At 46.0% G+C, this 11,483-nt stretch overlaps 1 protein-coding gene across 9 annotated transcripts in view; it reads right to left on the reverse strand.

Moving 5' to 3' along the window:
* c1h18orf25 (chromosome 1 C18orf25 homolog) overlaps positions 1 to 11,483 on the reverse strand; it is an 81,852-nt gene that overhangs the window by 19,332 nt on the left and 51,037 nt on the right. The window lies entirely within an intron of this gene.

Raw genomic sequence — 11,483 nt, forward strand, 5'->3', positions numbered from 1 at the left:
AACATTTTTATTTAGAGCAGCAATGTGATAATCGAGTCCAACCATGTGCAGAAGAAGGTAAAGCAGGGAGACTTGCTTTCCCTAATCCGTTTTGGCATCGTAATGGATGTACTCCAGCACATTGGAGAAGGATGGCTTGGTGTTTCACTTTGGTATAGGAGATACATTCTGCACCACGATAACATTGCCATGAGTGACTCTCTCAAAGGCACGTCAAAAGATCTCGACGTCCTAGAAAACTTCTGCGGCAGGACTGGCCTTGAGGTTCTCAATGAAACTGCCGCCTTGTACATGATGTTGTAAAACAAGTGTTTCATTTTTAACACTGCCGTTAAGTGATCTTTAAATAAACATAAGTTTCTCAATCCGGGTGACTGAGGATTATCCGGGCGCCTTGAAAGGCCCCTGGGATGGTTACTCTACAGGGGCCTGGAGTGGTAAAAATCAAGGAATGGGAAAAATGGCATTCAGAGGGCAAGACTTAAGCTGCACAAGAAAGTTAAGCTTTTTAAAACCCATTTCAGTCCTTGATTTTGCTACTCCCTTGAATACTCCCAGAATACATTATTCAGTCTAGACAATTCAGACAGACATATCATTAAAAAGTTCCTACATCTACCCAATTCCACAACTAATGGCATTTTGTATGCCACGGGAAGGGATGAAGACCTTACGATATGCAAACTCGAGACGCTGATCTCACTATTCATCGTGATAAAGTACTCTGATTTTAAGATTGCTAGTGATCTGATGGTGGGATTGAATTTCGAGTTTGCAGAAATAAATTTGGACAGATTTTTTTAATTTGGGAGCCGAGTCGTTTTGCGGTAATAAGCTATCCTGAGGATATGGCGAGAGATAACTATAACAGGAATACTATTAGGGATACACAAAACAACTAGAGGGAACTAGAAACTAGGAATTTGAGGCCCAGTGTAATGAGGGGCACCAAGGGATTGGTGTCTCATATTTCAAGAATGATCTGAAAGCAAATAGTTGGCTCAGGGGGTAATCCTCCATGAGACAAAGCATATAACCTCTCCTGTTGTGTTCAAACACATACCCAGTACAGAATACGCTGGCCCTGTACTATTAATCTCTTAATAGAACGTGTAGGAAATATGGTGTGGCCATGGAAACCCTTGGACACATCTCTAGGAGATGTTTGTCCATGAAGAACCCAAGGATTTTCCTGCACAACAAGATTCGTGATCCGTTCAAAGTCCAGAGCCCTCGGAGCCACCATATTCACACCAAGCAGAGATTCCTCGACAGAGAATCCTAGATGCCATGTTTGTGATGGAACTATTAATATTCTACAATTTTTTATGAACGATTCATTGTTTTATCTGCTTAGGTAAATAGTTGGCTCAGGTCTACGTCTTGTTGCGGTATTTTGTAGTTTTATATTGCGCTGTTTTAATTGTTGATTTATCTATTTTTTAAATTTATTTTCATAATCACGGTTTTACTTCACTTACAATATAGTTAACCCACATTGCAAAAATACACGTTAAATGATGCGCCAGTAAGACAATCTCTGTCGAACGGTATGGACCATGGCTCCCCTGGCTTGGCATAGGAAGGATGTTATTAAGCTGGAAAGAGTGCGGATAAGATTTACGAGGTGGTGCCAGAATTTGACAGAGTGAGCTATCGAGAAGTTGGGCAGGCTAGGACTTTACTTCTTGGAGCACAGGAGGATGAGGTGTCATTTTATCATGAGGAATAAGGCGATGAGAGGAATATTGATACAAATACATCGATAGATGCTCCTGAACACATCATCAGTGATGTAACCTGGGCTCATTGGGTGTTTCGGGTCTTTCAACATCAAACACCCTCACCCAGGCGACCCAGCCGTGGTTGATCAGTCCACGACTTGTGTTCAGGTGGCATTCGCTCCTCCCCACGGACCTCCTCTCCTGATCCAGAGCCATCTCGAGGCCTTCTCCGCTGCCTCTGGTGTTCTTGATGACCCTTCTCCTTGCCACTCCGTTGATGCCCAGTGCACTCAAGGCTCAGTAGAGCGATTGCCCTGCAAAACCTCTGCAGCCAACCTCGATGGGCATACACCTTGCCTTCCAGCCCTGCTTGCGGCAGTCTATGACTAGTTCTTCATATTTGGCCATCTTCCTCTCGTGGGCCTCCTCCAGACGGTCCTCCCACGGCACTGTCAGTTCCAACAAGACGATGTTTTTGGTCGCCTCTGAGACCAGGAGGATATCTGGCCTCAGAGTGGTCGTAGCAATGTGCTGTGGGAACTTCAGCTGTTTCACCAGGTCTACGGAAAGCTGCCAGTCCTGCGCAGTCGCCAGGATTCCTGATGGATTCCTGGCTGCTGTGGTTCTTGGCAGCTGCACTCCGGCCTTCACGAAGGTGATCATCTGGGTGGTGGGGCGTTCTCGTCTGCAGCTGCTGATTCCCATGCTGATGGCTTCTGCAATGGGTTTGAGAACCTGGTCGTGACGCCATGTGTACTGGCCCTGCCCAAGAGCCTTTGGGCAACAGCTCAGGATGTGTTCCAACGTCCCCTTGCCTGAGCATTGCGGGCAATCTAGAGATTCCACTTTGCCCCAGATGAAAGTGTTCGATGGGCTGGGCAGGACATCGTACACTGCCTGGACCAGGAACTTGATGCGCTGTGGTTCAGCCTGCCAGAGCTCAGTCCATGTGACTTTTCGGTCCATGGCCTGCTCCCACCTTGTCCAGGCTCCCTGCTGCCTCAATCCAACTGCTCTGGTAGACCTCTCCTCCTCCACCACTGCCCTCACTTCCTCCTGGACCAGTCTGCGCCTCTCCTTCCCCTTGGCCTTGTCAAACTGGGGAGATGGGAAGATTCCCAGGCCTGCTCTTCCCCGAGTCACTGCTCCCACCAGGACTCTGTGGCGTATCCGGGACTCTGCTTTCAGCACGGCTTCACCGGCTCTCCACTTCCTCCCAGCTTTCACCTCCACCCCTGCTTGAGCCACCTTGGGGTCGCTGGAGTCCCTGTACAGCATCACCTCTCTGGCCCGAGTCACCTTGAACTCCTCCTCCAGGGACTTAAGGGGCAGCTGGAGCTTGGTGTTATTTCCTTAAAGGGCGATGCTGCTAAGGCTCCTGGGCAGTCCCAGCCACCTTCTGAGAAAGCTGCTGACTTTCCTCTCCAATCTCTCTACGATGGATATTGGGACTTCGTAGACAAGCAGTGGCCAGAGTATCCTTGGCAGGATACCATGCTGGTAAATCCATGCCTTGAACTTGCCGGGAAGCCCCGACCGGTCCACTGCTCTCAACCAGCTCTCCAGCTCCTGACAGGTTGCCTGGACAGATGCTGTATCCTTCAGGCTGCTGTTAAACACCTTGCCAAGACTCTTCACTGGCCTTTCGGAGACAGTTGGGATTGGTGTCCCTTCGATGCTGAAGCGGAACCTGTCCATGACTTTGCCCTTCTTTAGCCCCAGTGACCTTGATTTACCTGGCTTAAACCTCATCCTTGCCCATCCAATCAGTTTCTCCAACCCCTGCAGGATCCACCTGCCTCCTGGCACTGACTCAGTGGTGACAGTCAGGTCGTCCATGAAGGCTCTGATTGGTGGTTGGCGCATTCCTGACTTGGTCCGAGGGCCCCGGCACTCTGGCTCAGCAGACTTGACAATCATGTTCATCGCCAAGGCAAAAAGGATCACAGAGATGGTGCAGCCTGTGATGATCCCAACCTCCAGTCTGTGCCACTCTGATGTTACTGACCCTGATGAGACTCTCATGCTGAACTGGTTGTAATAGTCCAGGATGAGATCTGCCACTTGGCCCGGCACATGATGCTTGGCCATGACTGTCTGGATCAGCTTGTGCGGGATGGAGCCGTAGGCGTTGGCCAGGTCAAGCCAGAGGACTATCAGGTCACCCTTGTTCTCCCTGGCTTCTCTGATGAGCTGGGTCACCACTTCCGTGTGCTCTAGACACCCCGGCACTCCAGATAAGCCTCCCTTTTGCACTGAGCTGTCGATGTAGCCATTGCTGGAGAGGGAGTTGGCCAGCCGCCTCACCATTATGCTGAAGAAAATCTTGCCTTCAACGCTTAGCAAGGAGATGATTCTGAACTGATCGATCTTCTTGGAATCTTCCTCCTTTGGGATCCAGACTCCTTCAGCGAATCGCCACTGCTGCGCCACTTTTCCTCTCCTCCAGATGACTTTCAGGATCTTCCACAGCCGTTTCAGTAACAAGGGGCAGTTCTTGTAGACCCTGTAGGGGACTCCGCTCGGGCCAGGGGCTGAGCCACATCTTGCTCTCTTCACAACGCCCTGGACCTCTTTCAGGAGTAGCTCTCTATTATCAAACTCCTTGATGGGTGGAGGTGGTTTTATCAGGATGTTGCACTGGCCCAGCTCCTGCTGCCTGACGGGGTCACTGTAGGTCATCTGGATGTGCCGGTCGATCTCCTCCTTAGAGCAAGCCAAACTCCCAATGCGCTTCTGCCCGAGTAGTTGTTTGGTGAAGCCGAAGGGGTTGGCTATGAAGGATGCTCGCTTCCTGGCTCTTTCCTTCCGGCGTCTTCGGTACCACTCAGCTCTACGGAGGGTCATCAGCTTCTTCCTCAGGATGGTTCGCAGCTCAGCCAAGGGGGGACGTTGCTCTTCCCTGGCCTCTTTATACTGCTTCTTGAGGGACTTCAGCTCCTGCCGGATCTTGTGGATCTTCGTTGCTCGTGGGTTCATGGTGAAAGGTGTTCTGGCCGGCTTCTTCTCCACTTCTCCAAACCTTTCCACTGCTAGGCTGATGATGAATGTCGTCATCGTCCGCAGCCTTCAGTCCACATCTCCCTTCGCAGTTGCTTCTAGCACCTTGTCGACGTCCTCGTCGAACTGATGCCAGACTGCCGTCTTGCAGGCCTGAGGCCATTTGACTCGAACCTTCTCCGGAGAACTGTTCCGAGGGACTAGTTGCGCCACTTGGAAGCTTCGGGCTCCATGGGGTGATTCCGGGCCCGGCTCCTCCTGCGTCTCACCAGGTAAAATACCTGTGCGTTGTGACACTCCCTGTCCCTCCAAACACTTCATCCGGGTCTGGTGAATCTTCAGGCCTCGGCTGTTCTTGCAAACCTTACCACATCTGCATTTGATACTCATAGTCGGTTGTCCATTGCCATTAGTCGTTAACCTTTGGTCCGTCCAATTGAGGTGCTCATCCTCCCCCCCCTCTCGGGCACCCCTGGGGGTATTTTTCCATGTGTTTTTCTGTAGCGTGATATGGGTCTCCTCCTCTCAGAGGATGCGGTTTGGGCTGCCAACCCGCCCCAGTTGCCGTCTTTCCGAGCTGTCCACTGTCTCTCCAGATAGGGTGAACTCTTTTACCCAGAGTCGGGGAATCAAGGAATCAAGAGGTTTAAGATGAGAGGGGAAAATTTTAATAGGAACCCAAGGGATAACTTTTTCCATACACAGGGTGGTAGGTATATAAAACAAGCTGCCAGAGAAGGTAGTTGAGGCAGGTACTAAATAACATTTAAAAGGGATTTAGGTAAGTAAATAGGAAAAGTTTAGAGGGATATAGGCCTGAGCAGGTGAGACTAGTATAGATGGGGCATCTTGGTCAGCATGGGCAAGTTGGGGTGAAGGGCCTGTTCTCATGCTGTATGACTCTGTTAAACACTGATAATTAGTCTGAGCAAGATATCATCGTCTAATTGAAAATTAACTAAGTACTTATCTTAAAAAAGCACATACAGCTAGTATGTAAAAATTCCTTGTATGTTGCAAAACATACTTGGTAAATAAAGTACTATTCTGATTCTATTTACAAAACAAATTCTCAAGACTAAAGAATATGGGGGAATATTGTATTAGAAGGTTAGCTTGTTTTTATGACTGGAGGCCTGTGACCAGTGGAGTGCTGTGGGGGTTGGGCCCACTGTTTGGTATCTACATTAATGATTTAGATGACAATGCATGTAACATTGTTAGTAAATTTGCAGATGATACTAAAATTTGTTGAATGGTGGACAGGAAGGAAGGATGTCCAAGTTTACATCAGAATCTAGATCGATGGGAAGGTGGCCAGGGAACAGCAAATGATATTTAACTCAGGCAAGCAAGATGTTGAACTGTGGTATGCAAAACCAGGGAAGGGCTTGCACAGTAAATGGTAGGGCCCTGGAGAATGTTGCAGAAAAGAGCTGAAATGTGGCTGAAGTACAGGTGCATGGTTCCCTGAAAGTGTAAATTATATGGACATTGTGGTGAATGTGTGTGACATGCTTGCCTTCATAGAAACATAGAAAATAGGTGCAGGAGTAGGCCATTCGGCCCTTCGAGCCTGCACCGCCATTCAATATGATCATGACTGATCATCCAACTCAGTATCCTATACCTGCCTTCTCTCCATACCCCCTGATCCCTTTAGCCACAAGGGCCACATCTAACTCCCTCTTAAATATAGCCAATGAACTGGCCTCAACTACCTTCTGTGGCAGAGAATTCCAGAGATTCACCACTCTCTGTGTGAAAAATGTTTTCCTCATCTCGGTCCTAAAAGATTTCCCCCTTACCCTTAAACTGCGACTCCTTGTTCTGGACTTCCCCAACATCGGGAACAATCTTCCTGCATCTAGCCTGTCCAACCCCTTAAGAATTTTGTAAATTTCTATAAGATCCCCCCTCAATCTTCTAAATTCTAGTGAGTACAAACCAAGTCTATCCAGTCTTTCTTCATATGAAAGTCTTGACATCCCAGGAATCAGTCTGGTGAATCTTCTCTGTACTCCCTCTACGGCAAGAATGTCTTTCCTCAGATTAGGAGAACAAAACTGTACGCAATACTCCAGGTGTGGTCTCACCAAGACCCTGTACAACTTCAGTAGAACCTCCCTGCTCCTATACTCAAATCATTTTGCTATGAAGGGAAAGATATCGAGTACAAAAGTTGGGACATCATGTTACAGCTACGCAAGTCGTTGTCGAGACCACTTGTGCCGTGTGCATTTCTAGTCACCCAGCTATAGTAAGGATGTCATTAAGCTGGAAAGGATGCAGAAGAGATTCACCAAAAAGGTTACCAGGGTTTGAGGTCTAGGGAGAGGTTGGATAAACTGGGACTTTATTCTTCGGAGCGGAGGCAGCTGAGGGTGACCCGACTGAAATGTACAAGATCATGAAGGGCATGGATAACGTGAACGATCAGTCTTCTCATGGTAGAATATTATAAAACTAGAGGGCAGAGATTTATCGTGGGACAGAAGAGGTACAAGATGGCATCATGGGCAATTTTTTCACTCAAATGGTGATCTGTATCTGGAATGAGCTGGCAGGAAGCTATAGAAGTGAATACAATTTTGACTTTTATAAAGACATATGGACAGATATTTAGATAGGAAGAGTTTAGAGAGCTAGGAGCCAAATAGAGACATGTAGGATTACACCCTTATGCCAACTTGGTCAACATGGCTAAGGTGGGCCTAAGGGGCTGCTTCCATGCTGTAGAACTCCGACTCCAATATGCAAAATCTTCTTAAAGAGTAGAGATTGTACAATTGAAAACAAATTTAAAATTTGGGGGCAACTTCTTTCTTTCAGTAATTGGCTTGAGCCTTTATTTCAAACTTCTGCACTTGGGTTAGGTAAATATCTGCTGTGATTCATATTATAACAACATTGGATAATTACGCATTTTTAAAGAGACTTAAAAAAAAACACTACTGAATTTTCTATAAAGAAATACAATAGGGGCAGTTCAAAGACAAGACAAAATGAATCATCAGAATTGACATGCCGAGGCATAGAAAAACAAATGCTTATTTAAAGGGAGCATGCTCATGATGTTACATGACAATTAAGATAAATTTGTACAATTTTAGATACATTATAGAAAGACCAATAGAATATGGTATCATTTGCACAGTGCTAGGAGGGAAAGAATTAGTTAGAAAGCAAGCTTTGAGAAATTAAAATATGTTCCACTACAACTTAGAAAGTTGAGGGTTCATTATATTCATTATGTATCGTTATCCAACAGTTTGAAAGTCTACAATCAAAAGACACTAATTTAAAAAAGAAAATGCAAAAATAGTTAGATGGTGGCAAATATATCTCTATCAAAGTATTGATGAATAAATTGATAACATCTCCAAATCTGCTAGCATAAAGCAATGCTGGAAACTTAGCTGTGAGGAAGGCCCCAAGTGTGTGCAAAAAGGACAGACAAGATGGCAGGTGATGAATATATGGGAAGTTTAGTTATTAATTTCAGGAAGAGAAATAGAAAATATCAGTTGTTGAGAAACTATTAAACATTGATGTCAAGAGGGATATGGGCATTCTTGTCAATGAAACATAATTACCAATAAACAAACTGCTGGAAAAACTCAGCATCTGTGGACCCTGCATCAGGTCTATTCTTGAGCAAGCAGGTAGGGAAAAATTGGACCCGATTTTCAAAAAAGCACACTGGATTCCTTATTTTAGAAATTAAGGCAAGAGTAAGGAAGTTGTGATGAATCCTTACAACATTGGTTTAGCCACAGGTGGAACTCAGTGCCCAATTCTAGAGTAACCATAAGTAACTGCTCCGCTGGTTCTCAACAACTTCTCCTTTGACTCCTCCCACTTCCTCCAAGTCCAAGGCGTAGCTATGGGCACCCACGTGGGCCCCAGCTATGCCTGCCTCTTTGTTGGGTACATTGAACAATCCCTGTTCCAGGCGTACACTGGCCCTATCCCCTATATCTCCGTTACATACTAACACCGGTGCTACCTCCTGCATCCATGAAGAACTCATGGACTTCATCACCAATTTTCATCCTGCACTCAAATTTACTGGGACCATCTCAGACACCTCCCTCCCATTTCGAAATCTCACAGTCTCCATCACAAGAAATAGATTAATGACTGACGTCTATTACAAACCCACTGACTCCCACAACTATCTCGACTACACTTCTTCCCACCCTGCTTCCTGTGTGAGATGTCCTCATTCTTTAGGGAATGGGGGTTTCCCTCTCCCATCATAAATGAGGCCCTCACTCGTGTCTCCTCATACCCCGCAGCTCTGCCCTTGCTCTCCCTTCCCGAGTCCTTACCTTCCACCCATCAGTCGTGGCATACAACGCATAATCCGTGGAAATTTCCGGCACCGCCAACGGGATCCCACCACTAACCACATTTTCCATTCTCGATCCCATCCACCGTCCGTAGAGACTGATCTCTCCACAACTCCCTAGTTAACATCCCTTCCCACCCAAACCACCCCCTCCCCAGGTACCTTCCCCTGCAACCACACCTGTCGCTATACCTCCTCCCTCAACTCTGTCCAGGGACCCCCAGGGATCCATTCAGGTTAGGCAGAGCTTCACTAGCACCTCCTCCAACCTCATCTACTGTATCCACTGTTCAAGATGTGGTCTCTTATACATCAGCCAGACCAAACGCGGACTAGGCTATTGTTTCGCAGAACACCTTCGCTCAGCCCTCATGAACCAACCTGATCTCCCGGTTGCTGGACACTTTAATGCTCCTTCCCATTCCTACACATACATCTCTGTCCTTGGGCTCCTCCATTGTCAGAGTGAGGCTAAACACAAATTGGAGGAACAGCATTTTTTGTTTTTTGCTTGGGCAGTTTACAGCCCAGTGGTATGAATATTGATTTTTCTCACTTCAGGTAGCATCGGCATTCCCTCTCTCTCTCTCCCTCCTCCACACAAGTCACACTAGCTTCTCATTTTCACCCTTCATACAGCTTAATGGCCTGTTTCCTTTATCATTGTTACTTTTTTGCATATCTTTCATTCATTGTTCATCTCCCACATCACTGTCTATATCTCTCGTTTTCCTTATCCCTGACAAGTCTGACGAAGGGTCCCAACCAAAAACGTCACCCATTCCTTCTCTCCAGAGATGCTGCCTGTCCCGCTGAGTTACTCCAGCTTTTTGTGTCTACCTTCGGTTTAAACCAGCATCTGCAGTTCCTTCTTGCACAAGTGACTGGCACATGTTTGATCCTTTATTTATAATCAGATCTATGAAATAATTTGATAGGCGATTCAAAATATACCAAAAGCACAAGGAAAAAAAAGTTGCTTCACACTCCATTGCTCAAATAGAAGCCAATTAATAAGCATACACTAAAACTGAATTATGACATTCTGAATACATAATCTAATTCACAAAAACCCTGTTTCTTTAAATATAAAGATATTTCTACACTTTTCTAAGACAACCAATTGCTTAAGCTTGTATCGCTAATGCTCCAGTTAATTGCTGACAATTCAATAGCCTAAACAAAATCACTATTTTTTCATCGGCAATCATCACTCCCCATCTAACCCCGAAAGTCCATAAACACAAAAGCTTCAGTGAATTTAACCAGAGAATAATGAAACCAAAAGTGATTAGCTCATGTAAAACTGGCGGCAAAGTGGAACAGCTCGTTAAACTGCTGCCACAAAACGCCACAAACATGGGTTTGATCCTGACTTCGGGAGGTGCCTGTGTGTAGTTAGCATATTCTCCCTGTAATCACATAAGTTCCCTCTGGGTGCTCTGGTTTCCTCCCACACACCATAAATGGGCAAGTTTGTAGGTTAATGGCCTCTGTAAATTGCCCCATATGTGTAAGGATTAGATGCAAAAGTGGCATCAAACTAGTGTGAACAGGTGATCAATATGCAGTGTGGAGTCAGTGGGCCTGTGTCCATGCTTTATCGCTAAAACTAAAGAAAATTTGCCAGTGTCCTATTTATTATCTAGAATGGGAGTGTATACAAGAACAATAAGTTGGATAGGATGGAAATGGATAGGGTAGGTTTTTGAAGGATATGGGCAGAATGCAGACAGGTGGGACTAGTGTAGATTAGATGGGGCACATTGGCCGACCTGGGCAAGTTGAGCCGAAGGGCCTGCTTCCGCACTGTATGACTTGAACAATAAGTTAAAGAGCCTATTTGTAGTCATGTTAATACTGCACAAGAAATGGTGCTTGCACACAATTCCAGCTGCTACGGTCAGGCAAATGCCTCCGTTGCCATGCTGTGAGAACGGAGAGGTTGAGAAGGAGTTTCTTCCCAGAGGCCATTAGGACTGTAAACTCCTATCTCACCAGGGACTAACTTTACTGTACCGCTCTACTGCTTTTTTTTATTTTTTTATTCCCTTTTTCCTTCCGCCCACAATATTTAATATGTAAAAGAATATGTGATTCTGTTCCATTCTGTTTGTAGTTTGTTTGGTTGTTTGTTTGTCTTTTTGCACAAAGTCCGCGAGCATTGCCACTTTTCATTTCACTGCACATCTCGTATGTGTACGTGATGAATAAACTTGACTTGACTACACTTGTCCCACCGGCCTGCATTTGGTCTATATCCCTCCAATCTGTCCCATCCATGTACCTGTCCAATGGCTTCTTAAACATTGGGATAGTCCAAGCCTCAATTAACTCCTCTGTCAGCTTGTTCCATACACCCTCAGATTCCTATTAAATATTTTCCCCTTCACCTTAAACCTATG

Source organism: Amblyraja radiata, chromosome 1 (genome assembly GCF_010909765.2).
Source record: "Amblyraja radiata isolate CabotCenter1 chromosome 1, sAmbRad1.1.pri, whole genome shotgun sequence".
NCBI lineage: Eukaryota > Metazoa > Chordata > Chondrichthyes > Rajiformes > Rajidae > Amblyraja > Amblyraja radiata.